This window comes from Strix aluco, chromosome 16 (genome assembly GCF_031877795.1).
Source record: "Strix aluco isolate bStrAlu1 chromosome 16, bStrAlu1.hap1, whole genome shotgun sequence".
Lineage (NCBI taxonomy): Eukaryota > Metazoa > Chordata > Aves > Strigiformes > Strigidae > Strix > Strix aluco.
Window position 1 is genome coordinate 16,675,420 of NC_133946.1, and position 20,295 is coordinate 16,695,714.

Consider the following 20,295-nt stretch of genomic DNA (forward strand, 5'->3'; position numbering starts at 1 on the left):
TGGGTCTTGGTCTTGGTTTAGAGGCTGCACACATTAAAGAGAAAAAGGATCTGGCTTTTTTCTGTGAAGGGTGGGGTAGCAGAGCACTTCAGGCATCTGGTTTAACACTTCTGGTTTCAGAAGCATGACTCTGAGCTCCACACTGTTTTTGGCACCAAGGGCTCAGCTGTACATGGGTGATTCAGACTCGGTGATGAAAGTCAGACACACATGTTGGTCACATTATCCCCTCATGTGATTTTTGGTTTCAGGCAGTTTGGGTGCCTTTTAACTCTGCTACTCGGGAGTCTGGGTGGACTTTTGGCATTACCTTTTCCCATGGCGATGAAGGATGCGTGAAGTCCCGCTTGGCTTCCTCTTCTCGATCCGGGCTGGGACCCGCCGGGTGGCGGGGAGAGGGAGCGGCAGCCGAACGCTGGGTCGCTCTCTGCTCGTGATGTTTTACCAGATACTGCGCTGCCTGTAAAGTCATGCCTCCCCCAAGGGGCAGGCAGGCTGCGGCCAGGGATGCGATGATTGGACTGTCCTCCTCGTCTGGAGGAGCTGAAGGGTCCGCACTCGCCGTGGATTGATTTTTCTCTCTGGACGCCCAGGCGAAGCTGGAGCCCGCCCGGCTGCGTGTCAGGGCTGCACAGAGCACGGGCGCCTTTGAGTCACGGCGTCGGAGGCGGCATATGGCTGGATGCTGAGACACGGTGCTCCTGCAGCTGGAGGCTTCCGCGGCGGTTCCCCAGGTTGACTTTTCTCCATTACCTCGCCCATGGTGTCGGTGAACCCCAGGGATGGCTAGTTGCTTCCCTGGGGGAGGGGGTCAGCATGATTTTTGTTTAGGGGTTTGGGGCTTGGTTTTTTTTGCTTTATTTACTCTGCCTTGGCTTCAGTCTCTCCCCGTGTCGAGAAGAAAGAAACAAACTCCAGCGGGGAAATAACGAGCCGAGCCGAGCCCCAGCCGGGCCGGTGGGGAGAGGCCGGGGCGGCCCCGGGGGCGCTCCCGCGGGCCCCGGCGCGGCGTGGGGAGCCGAGCACCGCTCCGCGCCGCGGCGATCCCGCCCGGATTTTGCACGTTTCCTTTCTTTTTTTCGTCCCTGTTTTTTTTTTTTTTTTTTTCTCCTCTCCCCCTTCTATTTTTTCCTCTATTCCCCCCTCTCTTCCCTCCCTCCCTAGCGTGGTTGGATCAGTCTTTTGGTATTTCCTGCCGCCGCCGCCTCCCCCGAGCAGCTGTCCGGCCGCGGCCCGCCGCTCCGCGCTTGCCGTGCCGCGGGGGGAGAGGCTCCGCGGGGCCCACGCGTGTCCCCTCCGCCCCATCCCACGCGTGTCCTGGCGGCGGCGATGCGGCGGCGGCGGCGGCGGGGGGCGACGTACTGACGGCGGCTTGGCGAGGGGGCTCGGTCGCCCCGACCAGGTAAGACGCGACGGCCCCCCCCCTCTCCTTTCCAGCCTGTGGGTCGACTGTCTCCCAAAAAGCTACTTCTCCCCCATACCCTCAAAAGCCATCCTCCCCAAAATACCCTCTAAAAGCAAATACATAACCCCCTAATTACCCCAATAAACCCCTTCCCCTCCTCGCCCCAAGCCAGCCCTTCTCCTTAGCCCCTGCACAGCCAGGCTGCCTATTTTTAAGCATAACATGGTACCCCAGAGTCATGAGCAGAGTGATTTCAGTTAGAGGCTGAGCACTGGCCGCTCCGGGAGGGTAACCCTGCTGCTCTGCCCATGCTTTGTGCCCAGGTGGTGGGTAGCGAGGCTGTTCCGGCGTTTCTGTGTGTGCCTGTTGGGGTTTGGCGGTGGGAGCTGTGGGGTGCTTCCCCCACACCCACCGGCACAGCCTCATGGCAGGGCTGGTGGCCACTCTGTGACTGGTGTGGCATGGGGCATTGCAGGCTGTCAAGGTGACATCGTTTCTTTAAGACATGTGGGCATATCTGGTCAGTGGAACCCATTTTTAATGTGCTTCTTCCAGGATGGTGAGGAAATAGAAGTCTGTCTGCACTGATACTAATTGGCTGTGTGTGAGGATAGTAATTACCTTTCCTGTAGGCACTCGTACAGGTACCATACTGGAGACCATTTGCATTGCTATCTGAAAACCAGGTAGACCTGAGTTTGGAAATGCTTTTAGCTTGCACTAAGTGAAGCGAGGCAACATTCCCAGAGAAGTAAATACATAAGCACATACAACTGCCTGCTGGATCGGAAACCATGTTTTTTGAGTGCTACGCAAATCTAAAGTGCTGTAGTGTGAAACAATTGTTTAACATAAATGAGGAGGAAACTTCTTTAAGCTGTGTAGTCACTTCCTCACTACATCTAGCTGCAGCAGTATCTTTGTTGTCAAAATATTCCTTCCCTCTCTTTGCACTGATGCACAAGATAATAGTATTCAGGAACGTCTGTACAGCAGGCAGCAGCTGCTGCATTGGATGTGTCCCCAGCTGCCACCTTTCCTCCTTGGCAGCAAGTTTCCAAAGAGGTGGGAGTGGGGAGGGAGGGAGGGAGGGAGGGAGAGAAGCCCCAAGTCACGCTCTGCGGCAGCTTCCCCTCTGCGTGTGGTAAGTTTTCTTGCTGAGAGTGGGGAATGGGTGTTCTCTGCAGGGCAGCTCATGGCGGGGTGACAGGTGACCCTGAGATGCTCGCCTCAGCCTGGCGAGGAGGGTGACGGCTGAGCTGGTCCAGAAGGGTGTGGAAGCAGCAAGGGGGTCTGGTTCAGTGCCGGGGGTTACTTTGTGCCACTGTTGATTGAGGTAGGGATGGCAATTCTCTGATTCGAGGGAAAAAATGCAGGCCTTAGTCCTGCCCACAGCCTGTTCTGGTCTGAAGTGGACAATGTGAACCTAGGGAATGATTTAATCATGGTGCTACATGAATGTAACTGAAAGGCGGATTTACTGCTGTAATCTTTTCATGGTGCTTAATTTAATTTCCATGTGCTTTATTGCAACACTGATTCATCAGGTGAGTGGGAGGGAGGCTTGTACAGTACAGGTGGTTCAGTTTCCATTGCTGGGTTAGATATTTAGCAAGGTGCTGTTTTGGCTACAGCAGGGGAAAAACAGCTCTGTGTCCAATACGGCGCTGCGGTTTGGAATCTGGGATATCTCTAGGGAAAGGCCGTTCTTATAATCTGTAATGGGCAGTGTTTGAAGTCAGTGTGCTGTGTTCAGAGCAAAACTCAAACTCGACTAATTCATATTATGTTCATAGATAATAAAAATTTTAGTTAAGCTGATCTGAATTGCGTTAGATTCACTTCACCTCCACGGGACCTGTTATCTGCTGGAGGCAATCCTGACATTGTCAGTGTTTCCAGCGGTGAAGGTCTTTTAAGGGCTGGATCAGGGGCTTATGAGGCGAAAATGAGAGTGCCCTGAAGTGTGTCAGCAGGGGCCTGCTGCTTCTCAGCCATGGAGCACAGACCTCCCTCTGCAACTGCACAGATTTGTGCTATTTGATCTCCCGTTTTATTTGGGGAAAAAGCCGCATTTAATGTCTCTTCTCCTGACCTCCCTGCCTTTGGAGCGTTAATAGCACAGTGTTTTCTCAGCCAGAAATGCTGCTCCTCACGCCTCCACGCCTCAACATGAGATGTCTCTGGCAGCACATTGTAGGTGTTTGTGCATGCCTGCTGTGGTTACTAAGGTAAAGGAAACACAAGAAGCAGCTCAGGGAATGGGAACAGACAATCCAAATGCCAAATACATGTGTGTTTGGGCAACAATGACAGTGACCTGCTGACAGCCTGTCTCAGTGTGGGGCTGGGCTTGCTTACTCCTCATGCAGGCTCCTGGCTGTCGCTGCTGGCATTTGTGCTGTGCTTTCCAGAGCACCAAGCTTCTGAGACTGAGCAAACTCCTCCCAGGTGCAGCTGTGTGTGGAGCTCGCAGCCCTCCTTATGGAGCTGTGTGGTTGTAGTGCACTTAATTATACAGGGCTGTGTCTAAATCACCGGTTCTGCCCTCGTCCCAGCCCCTCCTCACCACTGTGGCTCTTTCTGCCCGTGTAATGAAGGAGGAAGGAGACAATCATCCTGAAAAACACCCTTTTGATAAGCAGCTGCTGAGCCTCTGTGGAGGACTAAGGAGCAGGGTACCTCCTGCCCAGACCTTCCTGCCTGCTGCTTTATTGCATCAGAGGATGAGCTGCTGAGGACTTTCTCCCAAATTCCAAGTGGTTCTGCTCACACCTGTCTACATGCTGCCCTGGTTTTGCAATTTCATCTTCCCATTTTACCTGCCTGCTGCCTTCATGTCTCCCCCCCTGCCCTGACCCCCATGGTGATGAGTTACTTTCAGGAGCAGTTTTCCTGCCTGCAAAATTTACTATCTCTGTGCTTCTGCAGTGATACTAATTGGACACAGCACATTTTAGCATACTGTGTATTTTAAGCCAGCCTCCAATTAGTATCAGCTCTGAGACTCCTTGTTGAAATGGTTTTGCCCATTGCTACTCTGGAGGTGGGGGAAGCAAAATTAATTCATGGATGCTCTCTCCCAAGCTTGGAATGTGAGATCAGGTGAGCCAGGAAATAGCAAAAACTTCCCAAAATAATGCCTGCTGATCAGGAGTATTTTATCACTGAGGGATTCAAAAGCCAAGACTACTTCAATAATTTCCACATTTCTGATTTACTGGAATACTGTTTCAAGGTGTAGGGTTGTCGTGCTTGCATCAGGCTCGAGGTACTGTATATGCATCTGTGTGATATGAACAGATCAAGGGATTAAAGGGGAATATTCTGCAAAAGTGGAAGCAGCTCACAGCAGCAAATAGGAGTTACTCTTAAAGGGTGTGTGCCCATCACAAAAGGAGAGTGATGTGAAAGTGGTTGGGTTTTTTTTTTTTTAGGTTAGAATAGTCCAGCTGCTTGTGTGTGGTGGTTTGTTTTTTTTTTCTTGCAACCTGGCTACAAAATGTGGGCATATCCCTTATTCTCTAGTCTCAGATAGTTTTGTGTTGTGTTTGTAGAGCTTCAGTTGAAGTTGTGCCGTTATTTTCTTTTTGCTCCTTTTGGATTGAAGGATTTATAGATGTGTAAATCAAACTCTTGATTGAAAAGGCTTATTTCTCCTCCTTGTTTAATAAACAGCTAGGTATATACCTAGGCTTCCTTTTTGAAATGTGTCACTGAGGTCTGTGCTATGGGCCAATATCAATAACCTTATCGTGCTGGCAGCCTTCTTGATAATAGTTTTTGTATGTGTTTTGTTAAACTCCAAGCCAAGCTTTGACTTCTTGGGAATCGACTGTACGGCTGCTGTCTGAATTTGGGTGTTTTGGCAACCCAGTTACCATTTGCATGGTTGTAGTATCAGTTTAATCAACTAAAGGCAAAAGAGAAATACACACATCCTTAATAAACTGGGACATGTGCAGCGATCATTGGGAGGCAGGGGAAAATCCCCAATACTGAGTCTGCCTGCTTCATCCTGTCTAATCTGTCAGTGAATCCATCAATGTGAAATTGTACCCCCAAGGATTATGTAATAGCTATTTTGTGTGTATGCCCAAAATGGGATGCCCCTGTAGTAGAGTCCCAAAGGGTACGCTGTCTAAATTGATCAGCAGAGGCTAAGATAAAAGCAGGCTTGCTGCTTGTCTGTAAGATGCAGAAGAGAGGCATTGAGTGATGAAATGTCTGTGCTGCATGGAAAGCTTGAATGTGGACTTGGTCCTTCTGCATCCCAGCACTTCGAGCACAAAAGCAGTGTCCTGCTAGCTCTGCTTCAGTTTGCTCACTGTAAATACATGAGATTGCTCTAAAAGGTGCTTTAATTTCCATGCTAATGCAGTTTGCTCCTTCCCGCCTTCGGTGCTGTGGAGACAGTTTGCTTTTTGTTACCTGTGTTGTTTGATGCCAGTTAAGAGTGCAAAGCCTACGCTAGCGTTGCACTATTCAATTGTTTTGCTCTTTTCTCAGATTATAATGACAGGGAATTCTCTCCTCACAGCAAACAATTGCCACGTCCCAGGGAGGAGAGGAAGGGAACTCTGCTGCATTTGCGTGGTGCGGGTAACTATTACTCACTATGGGTAATCTTGGCAGAATGAAAAGAACAATTTAATTTTTCTTTTTTTAATCTTTATTTTTGCCTTTTTCTTTTTGGTATGACTTTCAGCATCAGGAGAGAATCACTTTTATGTAGTAGTACTAGGTACCTGAGGCTTTTACGCTTTTCAAACATTGCACAGTTCGCTCGGGGACCTGCTGCCGGCTCATCTGTAAAATCCCTGGAAGCTGGATGTGAAATTGCCACTGGAATTAATGCTGGGCTGGGGGGTTTATTCTGGTAAACTCCTGGCATGGATGCAAATAGATGAGATTTCCATTTTATGAGATTAATCTTTCTGCCTTTTCTTGCTTTGTTGCTTTGAAAAGAACCTCGTGCAATTCTGCAAGCCTGACAGTTGCTGATACAGTGAATAATTTTTTTCCCCTTAACTTTACTAAGGAAAGAAATCTGGATTTGCAGATAATTTTATGACCTTTTCTTTCATATGTGGGTCAAAGGCAGTTCAAGTCTGAGCAATATAACTTTTTTTCCCATAAAGTTGTAAATCGTTATTTGGATTACGAAGGCTTTCTGTGAACACTGAACACACCATTCAAATTACAGCATTAGTGGACAAGGCAGTAATTTCAGCTGCATTCCATGGAGCTCTCTGTTATTGTCAATCTAGAGCAGGACACAGGTGTGTTAGACATGAAATACACAGTCTTTGTATTTTTGAGTTTGGTTTAAAATAGATTTTCTTCTTTCCATTTAAACATCTGTTAATTTGGCCCAACCTCCTTGTCATCCTCTGCCTTTGTAACATTCCTCATTGAAGAGATGTAATTTGATAAGAATGGATATAAATGGGCTTTTTTTGTTTGTTTGTTTTAATTCAGGTTCAGTGGATGCAAACCAGGCCCCGTATTTTTTTTGTCTGATGATCCACCCAGGCTTTGTTGCCTGTAATCAAACTGCTGTTACTACCTGGACTCCAGGTCACAGGAGGCATGTTGGCATACCTGCACTCATATTCATACATCTATGCACTGCAGTAGACTTGGGGAGCTCTAGTTGTGGACAGGGCTGGAGGCTGTGTAAACCAAGCCCAGACTGTCAGGCATCTAACCTAATTTTTTCCAAGCTGGTATTCAAGTTCTGGCTTGTGGAAACCCTCAGCGTAGGTGCTGAAAGCTGTCTTTTCCAGGAGGGTGAGGTGTGTTGAGAAGCTGGGAGGATCCCCTAGCTGTGAGTGTATCTGAGAAGTGTGGTGTAGGGTCTCCTGTTCCTGAGAGCCCCAAGAAGCCACGTGGCCAGTGTGTGTTAACAGCAGCTTCCCATGCCTTTTTCATCTTCTCTTATGTCTGCTTGGATTACATGGTCTTTGGTGTCAAGGTCTGTCTTTTATCATGAATTCACACAATGTCTAATGCAATGTGGCCTTGGCTTCTGCTGGGCTGTTCTGTAATATAAATAAAAATAATCCTATTGTGTAAGCAAAATACTGAATAACTCTTCTAAATTAGCTAAGTGAGTGGATGCAACAGTGCCAGTTTTATTTCCACATGAGAATGCACCTGTTTGGAGAAGAGAATAAAAGACAGGTAGGGACCAAGTGAGAAACATTGAGCAACAACCAACTGTGACTCAGAAGCAATTTAACCACAATAATCCCCACAGTGCTAAAGAGTCCTTTTCCCAGAAATGCACAATATGCTGTTCTCTGCTATAAAGCTGTCGTCAACTGACATCATTGTGTTAATATAAGCCTTGCTGTTATTCACAAGATGCACAGTTAGCAGAGAGCAGTTCTAGTGCCGGCTGCTAATTATTGCTAATGTTCTCCCAATTGTTGAACACAATATAATGAAGATATGTCCTGCTTAATATTTTATTCCTCATAGCTGGTATGCTTACAGTGTGTTAAAAATAATGCTGCAGTTTGAATATTACCAAGCCACTGTTTGATTCATGAGAACACAGGATGACCATTTACCAAGAGCCTCTCTTGGATACCTCTTGTAGATGCTTTTTCTTTTTTTTTCATTTTTTTTTTTTCTTTTTTCCCCCCTCTGAGTAGCAGTGTAGAAATTAATTGCTTTAAACAGACTAAGCTTCTAGGAAAGATCTGTGTGGGGGATTTTCACATCCTTCCATGGTACAGATGTGAATAGGCATGACATCCATGTCTGCACTTTGTCCTCACAAACGAAATCACTTTGACTGCAATGTGATAGGGACAGTTTAGAGTGTGTTAGTCAGTGTTTGCAGAACTGGATCTTCCAAGCTTTTACCACTTATCTCCATATATTCATTAGATGGCATGTAAATGTGCATGGCTTCTTACCTGATTTCCTCCTGGCCTCTGTAGTTTGATCTCCTGTGTTGTGTTTGACATCCCGACGGTCTTGAACACTGTGTGTTTTCCCGTTGACTTCACAGCAGCCAAGTGCTTTTTATCCTGTGTGTCTTGGAGAAATCACATTAACAATACATCGCTAGCTGGAGAGAACTTTTGCTGAAAGCACACAAAAGCAATCATTTGCCTTGTTATTTTGTAAAATGCAAATTTTTTTCTCCTATACAAGAAGGAAACTTCGTTGAGGCGAATGAAAGTGAACAGAGAATTGGTGCTCAAGTACTGTCTCAGCTATGCAAAAGGGACATACATTGTGCTATCATTAATGAGATTCTCCTGTTTTCCCTTGGAGATGTGGTATTGAGTTTGGAAATAGAATTTGAACAATTTTCAGCTGAACATCTCACTTTTCTGCTCACTGAATAGATACAAACCCTTATTGTTTAATAGCTAGATTCACTTTTAACTGATAGAGTTTCATAGAGGTAAGATAATAGCTCTGAAAAAGTAAGACTTTTTTCTAGACACTATTTAATTTACCATAATTATATTAAGTGCTAAATTGAAAGAGGCTTTTCTAGTTAAGATGAGGATAATGAATAGTTGTGCATTATTACCATAGCCACGAAGGGGGAGGAAAGAAGAGATTTAAGTTTTGTGCCAGATAGAAAGAAGATTGTGGTCCTTAATAATTTATTTTCCTCTCTCGATTGCTGACTCCCAGGTTTTACTAGAAGAGCTTTCTGCCCTTTTTACCTCAGCAATGAGCAGTTTTTGAAAAGAAACAGCAGGCACTTCAGGTGCAAATGGCTGTGGAAATAGAGTGAAGCAGCAGATTGAACCTTTAAGCCAAGCCTGGAGCTATATAAGCAGGGGCACTGCACAGAAAATGCTATTGCAGGAACCCGCTCTGAAGACACTGGATTCTAGCATGGCTCCCTGGAGGCTCTGCTCCCTCCGTGCTTCACCCGTGCTGCAGAGCAAGGTGTAGTTTGCTGCTGTTTTCTGCTTGTAGCAAGTTGCAACAGCTCAGGTGCCCAGGCTGGCCGGGCTGGTTGAGTGGGTGCACAGGAGCTCGTCGTGCTATCGGGCAGCATCTGCCTCTGTGGGCAGCGTGTGCGGATGGTCGCTTCCCTCTGGCTCCCTTGTTTGAGTGCCTGAGCAAATCACAAGGTGTGCAGAGTTGTGTATACTATGTAAAAACTCACCAGCTCTTTGTTTTGGTGTGTTTGGTGCAAATGAGAATGACATCTTTATGCTTTTAACGTGGAGCTGCTATAAGCATACCCTGCCGTTCAATGTGAATAAAAGTGTTTTATTTGGGACAGGATTTCACCGGGTCTTCAGAAATTGAAGCTGTCAAGGGGAAACCAAAGCATGTTCCTTCCTTTATTCACCTCTGAACCCTGGGGTCCAAGACACCACTTCTCTGCAGTATTCACTCCACTGGCTTCTCTTGCTGTCCTGCTAGGACTGCTGCCAAGCTGATCCACGGGGACTTGTCCCATACGAGCATTTGTCTTCTGGGAATTGCACTCAGGCCATTTTCTTATCTCTCAAAGTTTAATTAAGAGTGTGCGTGACTGTATTTGACACTTGTGATCTGGGCTGGATATGAACCCTTGGGAAGAGGCAGTGCATGAATTATTTAATCTCTTGAGCATTCCAGTCCCTTGTCTAAAAAGCCTTAAGCAATATAGGGCTTTTTGCTTGATCTAATAGAGGGTCTGTGTCAACCTCACTTGAACTTCAGAAAGCTGAGGATTTTGAGTACTAAAAGTTCATACCCTTGTTCCAAATTCCTTGGACTGCAATATGGGACACTTACACCAATATAAATAGTGTCTGCTTCTAGGTGGGACAGAAATATTCCTGATAAATACTCTTTTTTCTTCCTCTCCTTCCCTCCTCCAGTAATTTGGTACTTCTGGATTCAGACAGGTTGAGGCAATGAAAGTAGGATAATTTTGTGGTTAAGGCATTTGGCTTTGGATTCAGGAGATCAGTGCTAGTTCCTGCTTCCATCATAGACCTCATGTAGCTATGGGGAGATTGCTTGTACCCCTGTGCCTCTGTCTGCACTGAAAAAATAATGAACAGAAAGTAAGTTTTGGGGTTGGGTTTTTATTTATTTTCCTGTGCTGCTGGCCTACAAGGCTCTGTTAAGAGGGTATGGAGAGGGTCTGATCTCTTCTCTGGGTTATTTGGCCTTGTCTGCCTGTCCTGTCCCAGACAGAGTATGCCTATTTACTCTCTGGATAAAGCTAGTGGGAAATCTTCAGGCCCATCCTTTTTTTTTTTTTTTTTTTTTTCCCTCTCACTGCCACTTTTTTGTCATGCTCTTTGCTTTCATTTAACATAAAAGTTAAATGGTGAGTTAAATAGTGTAGCTCTTAATAATGGTTTGAAAATGAGCTGAGCTGCACACTTAGACGGTGCCCGTAGGAAGCCTTGAATTATACTGTAGTATTTTTAATGGGCAACCCTACTGCGCTCTAAGCCATTGGCTCAGTGAGTCTATCTTAGATGAGCTACAGATGAGACTCCCGGTGTTGTAAATATCTGTACCATTTCGTTTGGAGTACCAGAAAATGAAACAGCATATGAAATAATAAAAAGGTTTATTTTACTGTAGTCAGTAAAACAATTTTTTCTTCAGGCTGATTTGAAAATGGACGTTAGAAGAAGTAAGTGGACAATAAATGCAGAAAACTAGAAATGTTTAACAAGCAACACAAGCTGCCCATCACAGACTGCTCTGCTGCTTGGTTACAGTGCAGTGAGGTGCAGTGCTCGGGCAGCCTGGAGAAAGACTCCTTTAGTCTTAACCTCGTAGTCTTAATCTGGGCTCAGGTAGGAAGGCTGGAGTTTGCTTTTTGGACAGTTCAGCTTTTCTTTGCATCTTGGATTTTAAAGCCAGACGTATCAGTCTTACTGATCTCATTTGACTTTGCATCTGCAAGCCACAGGATTTTAGCCTGACATTCTTACCTCATGTCTGGTAATTTCTGGTTGCATTACAGCATGTATCTTTAGGCATCCAGTGCATTTTAATTTTTGTTGGTGATTCTTTCGTGCTCTTCAGAATGTGTGCAAAGGGTAATTATCTTTACAGTAAAAGATGTGTACTTTGTCTCTAATCTAGCTTTTTTCTAGCTTCATTTTTCCAGCTTTCTGACATCTTTTCCCTCTAAGTAATTGCAGCCTGTGATCAGGTGATGCTTTAAGTGTCTTTGATTAGTTAAATAGGTTGAACACCTTAAAACTCTCATTGCAGTTGATTTAAGACCTGGAGACAGCCTTGTGGTTTTTTGCTGGGTCCTTTCCAATTTTACTTGGTGCTGTATTTCAGGTAAAGATTGCATGTATTATGCCAGCAATGATCTTGCAGCTGCCACATACAGAAGTAAGGCTGCATTCTGGCCCTTGCTTTTTTTTGTTCCTTCCCACCCTTGTTTGTGCTTGCGGGAACTGAGCAAGCCCTGTTCACCCACGGTATTGCACTTGGCATTCAGACTCTGTTGGTTATCTATCATTCCTTATAAATCAGAGCTGTTTTGGAAAACTAAGGTACATATCTGGACAGAGAGGAGGGGGCGTTTTGGTCTGGTATGTGGCAACATAAGGTTATTTATCATAGATTGTGCTCTCTGCACTTTAATAATCTGCTGACATTTTGCCAGTAATAAAAAGGTCAAGGAAAAAAGTTACTTCCTACAAATCATGGCATTTGATTGTTCTTATTATTAAACAGAGCATGGTTTCCTTGCAAGGAAATTTCAGCCATCCACAGCTTTGTAAAAGATGAATTACCAGCTGGTACAAGCATATAAAAATAAAAGTCAGAGCAGCTTTCCCAGTCATCCTTTGTATGCCACTGGCCCTTGTTCCAGTGATTTGTCCTTTCCTGAAGCAGGGTATAGGGAAGATGCAAGAAAAAAGTGTGTGAAAGAGTAGTGAAAAGAAGTTGATATTTGGAAAATGAGACATTAAGTTGGTTTAAAAGGCTGCTAGAATAATTTCTCTGCTCCCAGGTTCAAAAGATCTTATATATTCCTAATTTTTAGCAATGGTTTTCCGTGTTATTAAGAATCCTCTGTTATGTACAAAGTACAGTAATTCAGTGAAATACAACATTGCATCCTTTCTTTTCTTTGCCTCCGAACTTCCCTATTGATTTTTGTCTCTGAGATGCCTCAGTTTGAGACTGCATTGCTGTTTTTCTTGTAACCCCAAATGGCCCTTACTGATACAGAAGTCATACTGTTGGAGGCAAGTCTGTGGCTTAAGTATAGCAGTAGTGGTTGGGCACCGGATGAGCTCCGGCTGTCGAGTTAGAGATGCTCTAACACCGGCCACGATTGGGAGCTTGGATGGGCGTGTGGGAGCTCAAAGGGAAAGGTGCTGGCTCCTCGCAGGGTTACTGTTTGTGGGGGCAGGAGGCACTTGTGGCAGCTTGATGAGTATTAGTGCTGTGAATTAGGGTAGTTTATTATTTTGCACAAAGAGGCAGCACAGCTGGTGTATTTTTGTTAAAGGAAATGAACAAAAGTGTCTTTCAGGGGAGTGCTGGCTTGTTTCTCTTGTAATGGGGCATTTGCTGCTACCCGTCCTTAAAGCATCTCTGTAGATAGCTAACAATGCATGCCTAGAAAGCTGAATTATAACAATTATATGGCTATGGTGGACAGAGGAATTGTGTGCTGCCGTTCTTACTGCCAAACCACCCTCAAAATGAATTTGAATGTAAATACTTTCAAAAAAAAGGAGTGTTGAAAGGTCTGTATTGGGGGAAACAGCATGTGTAGTCTCTGGCTAAGTGAGTCAGGGTTTTTTTAGCATTTTACAGTGTCATTACATGAAAGTCCAGTGGGCAGAAACTGCATATTTAGCTGCCCAAGAATTCAATATTGCTATTAATTGGTGTTGGAAACAAGCCACATCCACTTGAAATGGATTTGTTTCAAAAAGTGCTATTTGAATTGCTCCAGCCAGAGCACTCTTGGGCAACTCAGTGGGTTTTACTTTTTTACAGAGCATTGTATGCACTGGGACTCTGCACGTATTGGTCCTGGTAATGGCTGCTGCATTATAAAATGCTGAAATGTGCTGGAGGTTGAGCAAGCTGCTGGCTGTGTGAGGGCTGAAGGAGCATTCCCAGCTTCTTGCCATCCCAAGGGATATGGGGAGTTACATTCATGCCTGCTTTTCTAGCCTTTTATAATTTAAATGTTTTAAAAGCTTATCGTGCTTGTGCAGAATAACAGTGTGTTTCTGGGCTTGCTTTTCACCAAACAAACATGTTGCTCTTCTTCACCCAGCAAATGTGTTCAGGATACCTAAACAGACATATTAGAAAACCCCTAGGGGTTTACATTTAGCCCATGAAGTACCTTTAAAGGTAAAGTATCTTTTTCTTAGGATGACTTACATCTAGAGGTCATTCTTTCCTCTCTAAGATAATTTCTACTGTAAGAAAGGATGCAGAAGGTTTCCCTTGTGAAAGCATCCGGTGTTGCTCTGTTCGGGGTTGTGTGCTGGTCCTCCTGCTCTCTGGAGTATGTCTCTCACAAAATAGTCATTTCCTCTCCTAAATTCTTTGTTTAGCCAGCACTATCTTTAGGCAGGCTGAGAGATAAAGGTGGAAACTTTTAACGAGTCTGGAGAAATGGTCCTAATTTCAGGAAGGTCTGAGCTGAACAGGAAGGAGGCAGGTAGGCAGGATGCTCTGGGGCAAACGTGTTGTGTAATGCTTGTGTACACACCACAGTGATATCTTTCTTACAAGTCTGTCCGATTGATGTTATGTTTCTCGCTAATCAGATACCAGTGTTATCTCATCCTGGGAATTTCTGTGGCTTGTCTCCACCCCAGCTTAAAATTTGACTTAATGAGCAGCTTCTGGAAGGTGGGGGAAAAAAGTACGTCATGGCCTGCTGCTGTTTGCATTCACAGCTGATTTACTGGGCCTCTTCTTGATATTTTCATTAGTTATTCATAGACTTTGGATGGATTGTTAACAAAAAAACCACTTACCAGGTTGTGTGTTTTTTATAAATGTAATTCAAGGAAATGTCTCTCACTTCCATTTAAAAACTAGTAAGAAATCAGGCAGTTATGCAAATATTGGAGGTTATCTCAGTGGTCACAAAAAGAAAGACAGAGCCAAGGAAAAGGAAGGCAGGGTAATACCATGGCTTTTTAAACACTTTTTTGTTTTCATTCAGATAATTTTAGCTAATGGTGATTTTTCTCTTATGAGAATTGATGTGTTGTGTCAGTGCTAGAAGCTGCCAGCGTAGATGTCTATCCCAGGGAAAAGATATCAATTGACACTGAATACATTCCAGGGACTGCTGGATAAAATGATGTTAAGGAAACATAAGGAATGCTTCAGCAGCTCTACTTGGTAGTAGTAATAAAATCCAGATTAAAAAATGCAGCCCCAGTTAAATCTAGGTTTAATTAGACTTTGCTTTATTTCCACGGCTATCTTCCTGCTGTTTCAGACACCCTGCTCAGGTAGACAGATATGTTGCTTTCATTTGGCTGGTGCTGTACTTCCCAGGAGAGCTCGTCTAAATACTTTCAAAGAAAGTGATAAATTGTTTCCATCTCTCCTTAGCTTGAAATGGATTTTTTGATTTTATAATATCCATTTAGACCCTGATCTAAATCCCACTGAAATCATCAGGGGGAGTGGGACACAAAACAAACCATGGGAACAAGAAGTAAATCAAGCCCATGGGTTGTACTCATGGCTTAAATATGTAAAGGTGTTATCTTCGTACACATTTGGGCTTTGATTGTGGTCTTATTTTCTCCAAGCTGTTCACGTTTCATGGATGATGTGATGCAACAGACCTGTCATGTCTGTAGGTGCAAGCAGAACATGCCCCTTACTAGGTGTTTATGAATTTTCCCATGTGCAAGACAGTAGCTGCTCTAAAAGTGTAAAATGACGCAAAATGTGTGTAAAATTAGGACAGAGAACCTTCTCCTCTCTCCCCCAGGGCATGCAGAGCTCAGGTACCTTGTGCAGAAAAGGTTTTCTTCCACAAAGTTTTATTTGCACACTTGGGAGACCCTGTCCCTTCTTGGGGCAAGGAAAGCTGAGAGCAGTGATACATATTTTTTCAGAAAGAGATAGTACTAGACACACAAAAAAAATCCTGTTCCTTGCAGGATAAATGAAGACAGCCCAAAGACTGCTACAACTTATATGCTTTCCTTTTTCAATGCTGTCACTGGGGAAAATAACAGCGTGCCTGCTCGCCGTCCAGAGATCTGCTGTGCCAAAGCAAATAATTGCAGCACGTGGCAAGCAGAGAAGGCACCAAGGTGTTTGATGGATGAGCGTTCCTCCCCCAAACAGAGAGGAATATTTGTGAGAAGCTAGTAATATACTGTGGTTGAAATGGCCCATTCACTGTATAAAACTCCCAATCTAGTTGCCCAGCAGAGACTTGAACAGCTGGTATAGAAATCACTACAGATAAATCAGGTTGGCACTTAAATGATTGTGAGCCCTGATCAGGCCATGTTATCATTTTGTCTTGGGGATGAAGTCAGGGAAGATTTCATTGTGTGATGACTAACATTTCCCTTAGCTCTTTCCCTTCCTCTTAGAGCTGCTTCAGTTCATCTGAAACAAGATGCTTGGCATGTTATGCTACTGTTGAGATTTGGTATTGCAATAGTGTCCCAGAGTCGTTATCCTTGATCAGGGCAAGATGCTGCTCAAACAGGTCCCAGAGAGCCAGTGTTGGAGGACAGTAATAAGCTGGATGGAGAGCTGGAGCATTGATGTTGATGAGCGTGGCTGCTGAAGAGCTCTCCAGAAGTGAGAGCAGTTACAGCTAGCTGTGAGGGCGGAGACAGGCTCCTGTGCTGTAATTACAAAGGCTGGTGTTTTAATTGCAGCTACTTGCTTCAGAGGTGTGCTGGAAATTAAGAAGGTGCTTTACAATAGCAGCATTTAACTTATTTTTGTCATCTGCTTTCTTTTTAATTGATCTGGGCTAGGATTTACCAAGGGAGGCTTCCTGAGCTGTGTAAATCCCTTGAAAGGGTGTGGGCACAGGGTTCCTTACTCTCCTGGAGGTGATTTGATGTTCCCCCTAAGCCAGGGTAATCGGGCTCCTCTGCACACCCAGTTGTGCAAGCCCACTGCGTCCTATGTATAACATCCAATGACCACTTGAGCTGATCCGAGGGAAAGCTGGCCCACCTCCTTTCTGTCACATAAACCAAGGGACATCCCTGGAGGGCACAGGATTGCTGGATGTCAGTCAAGAGATGGGAGTGTGCAGATGGAGGAAGAGGGGAAAGCCTGGTTTGCGCAGTTAGGTGGGGCACTGAACTGCAGCCCTTTGAAAATTGCTGGTGGAAGAGTGGGCAAAACTAACCTCTTTCAGAGCCTTTAGTCATTCTTTCAGATTTTTTTCCAAATTTAAGTGAGACAGAGACCAATTCAAGGCTGAAGAGACAGATTGTATATGACTAGATGTTCAAAATTAAATCTCTAATGTGCAGGTATAGTCAAAATAGCTTGGGACAGTGCTTCTCAAAACTGCTTTGCTCATTCATTTGTTAGGGATAATATTAACTATCCAGGAAAATATTGTCAGTCTCAGAGATCCCAAATTTTTTAGAAATTGTGAAGCTCAGTTTAAAAATAAAAACTTTAAGGGGGGGAGGGGAAGGAAAGGGGTTAAGGAGCCCTCTTTGCTGTTAAATTTTTAAAACTCTAGCTTATGTTCCACACATACTTCCAAGCTTTTCTCTCCAACCAGAAAGGTGGGGGACTTTTTCAGGTTTTACTAACAAACAAACAAACATTTTTACAAAGCAATCCCCTGAGGTTTAAAAGGAAAAAATTACTGTGAAATTGATTACAAAGCACCAAATCATAGCAGCGCTAGTTAAAACACAAAATAGAGCCAACATCTCTTTAGTATCCTCTTTTACACTCCCCAAACCTTTCAAGTTCATGAATAGTAGCTTTAGTGCCAGAGGAAGCCATTTGTTCAGTAGAAGAACAAATATATTGGACTGAACTCCAAGATAATGCTATTGGATGGGTCATAGGCCTCTCCGTTGGCACGTAACCTGTGTGGATACATGCAGATAAGAGCCTGGTTATAGGTTTGCCCATAGGAAGTGGTCAGTACCAGCACACTTACTTGTCTGGAAGCAAGGTAGCCGTGTGTGCCAGGCGGTCCTCCTGGGCTGCTGCATCCCCTTTCTCAGGAGGCAGGCAGAGTAGGCAGCTGTGTGCATAACTGCCTCTGGTACTTGGAGCAGCACACTTGCAGGTGCCTTTTATAGAGCGCTGTGTCGTGCTTTCGTTCACTTAATATAATTGGCAGACTTTGTTCAGGATAGCACTCTTGCCAATTGATGTGGTGGTAATTAAAGTCACTGTTACACGTTATGTACTCACTATTGTACATTATGCACTCATTGGAGGAAGAAGGGAAAATAGGTTAGGAAATGCTAGCTTTGAAGAAGAGGAGTGGTTGTGCCAATTATCTTGGATGAATTGTTCAGTGACAGTTAATCCGTGTGAGCGAAAACAAGTCCTCTGTGATGCTGTGCCAAGGTCAGGAATTTGAGCTCTATTTGAGAGTGAAAGTTACAGTCTTGCAGATCAAAGCTCCTTAGAAGAAAACATCTTTATTGCGTAAATTGAAGCAGAGCTTTTCCAGCTCTGTCATTCATATAATCTCCACTTGATGCCCAGAAAAGGACCATGGCAGAGTAGAGCTAAGACCCCCTCATATGAAGTGTTGGCAATGCAGGGGTGTAACACAGTGGGTTTGTGAAACTTGTCTTAGTGTGGATATGCCCATGTGCATATATACACACCCAGGCTGCCAGTGGAGGTCAAGCAATGTGTGCACTTGATTTTGTGGGAGAGCAACTACTGCAAAAATACATTATCCTTTGCCATCCATGGTGACAACAGAGCTGTACTGATTTATACCACCTGAAGCTTCTGCTCAGCATGCTGCGACATTTTTACCAGGTGGAAAATGATCAAGTTCTGAAAGGTGACTGACTTCATTTTGTCCATGTTTTCCTATTTTGCAAATAGGATTAAGTCAGCACTTGATATGTTGGAGGTTGAGCTACATTTGCAATACAGTTCTCCTGGTAGCTGGTAATTTGGGGTATCTGGTTCATCCAGATGAATCGCTCTATTGTGCCGAACAAGGTCATTTTCCTCTCTGTCTCTGCCTTTTGTCTATCTAACCAGAAACCATCTCATAGGCATTTTGTTCAATATCTGTGAAATCATTTTCAGTTCACTTCATATTTGGGTTATATGTGTCTGTCCGTGTCCTCCCATAGTGTTCCCCCCTTGGTTATTGGCAGATATATTATATAGGCTATCCAGAAATTGACATTTCATTTTAGTCTCTGAAAAATAATGCTTTAAATTCCAGTATAAACTGCAGTTTGTAGGACATGTTGGTCTGTGATGCTAACCAAGGAGATGACTCTTTATCTCATTATGTTGGCCTTGCTGATATGTAATCACACCCATTTTAGTACGTACTAGTACTGCGTGTTTTAATATCCATAGCAGAGTATAAACACAGTACTTTCTGTATATAGCTTTTTTTTCTCTAATATAGTCATTTTGTATAAATGGTACTGTTTCACACAGAGATTGCTGTGTGTTCGTTCACCTGCCTGTACAGTTGTGCATGTAAGGTCCTGGATGTGGGATCTCATTGATTTCATTATCCACTTACATTGGTGTGCTTGAAGGAATGAGACCTCAGTGTATAAAATGCCATCATATAGTTTACACTTGCCTCTCCTGGAAAGTGTGTGTATAGAAGGGAATTGTTGGCCTTAAAGATAGTTACCTCTGAGCATTAAGAGCTTGTTCATTGCAAAGAACGAGTTGAATAGATTGGTCCTTTAAATATGAAGCGTCTCTGGAGCTCAGCACCATCAGTACTGCTAGTGCAGTGTGAAAGCAAACATTGAGGCCCTGAATTCATTTGCAAAACAGGATTGCTGTGTTCCAGGCAGCCCAGCCGGCGGGTGCCTCCACCAGCCCCAGGGTCGCCCGCCCTTTGCAGCGTGGGTGCTCTGGCTGCCGGCCTCTTCTCTCCTCCGCCCTTCCTGGTGCTCTCCAGCGCAGCCTGATAAATTAGTCCTTCCAAGTTAATTTGTTGTGGGAAATGGCGTCCAGCAGCTTTTTTCCTTATTGCTGATCCATCCAGGGAAAGTCACTACCACTTGACTCTTTTCCAACCTATCTGTAAGTAATTTCTATTTGTCTCTGACTTTTTTTTTCCTTGCACATTTGGGATGATACCCCCTTCTGTCACTGAGGCACTGTAAGCTTAATTAGTATGTACCAAATGCAGTGGAAAACCTGAGGGGCTGTATTTGGTCAAGGGTAAATACTGTTGTCAAACAGTAGGATTTTTCAAGTGGAAATAGCCCACTCTCACATATAATTGAAACCAGGCTTTTCCAGAGCCTCTCACTTGCACCGGGATCTGCCAGTGCTGGAGAGCTGCGAGTACAGCCACACCCTGTAATTGCATAAACGCAGAATGAATCTAAGGGCGACAAAGTTGATTAAAATTATATTTTAGAAGGTAGGATTGTTGGTAAGGTTTTGAGGTTTGGGGTTTTTTTTAACTGTCTGTGAACAGAAAAGCTGCCATTGCTCTGAGAGCATCCCTGAGAGGGGATGAGCCTGGGCAGTTTTGGGGATGAGGCTTGGGGCTCCCTTTGCTGCTGCTGAACACAGGCACTCAGACCACGACAAGCACCCATGCCGGGTGGCATGCACCAAAGCCAACTGGGCAGTAGGGCAGTGCAAATCAGATAAAGTAGGTTCTTGAACAGATTGAGCTCTATGCTTTACTAAATCAGAACATAAATGTCAAATTCCTTATAAATACCAGGCAGTGCGCG

At 44.4% G+C, this 20,295-nt stretch overlaps 1 protein-coding gene across 3 annotated transcripts in view; it reads left to right on the forward strand.

Annotated features, from left to right (window-relative positions):
* Positions 1–307: 307 nt before the first annotated feature.
* Positions 308–20,295, forward strand: part of OSBPL5 (oxysterol binding protein like 5) — a 142,108-nt gene continuing 122,120 nt past the window's right edge. Inside the window, exon 1 of one of the 3 annotated variants that reach the window (XM_074842300.1) lies at positions 308–734. The gene's annotated coding sequence lies outside the window, so the exon portion shown is untranslated. Of the gene's footprint in view, positions 735–789; positions 811–1,210; positions 1,403–20,295 lie in introns of those variants that run through there. The other 2 variants (XM_074842302.1, XM_074842301.1) reach the window with 2 other exon arrangements.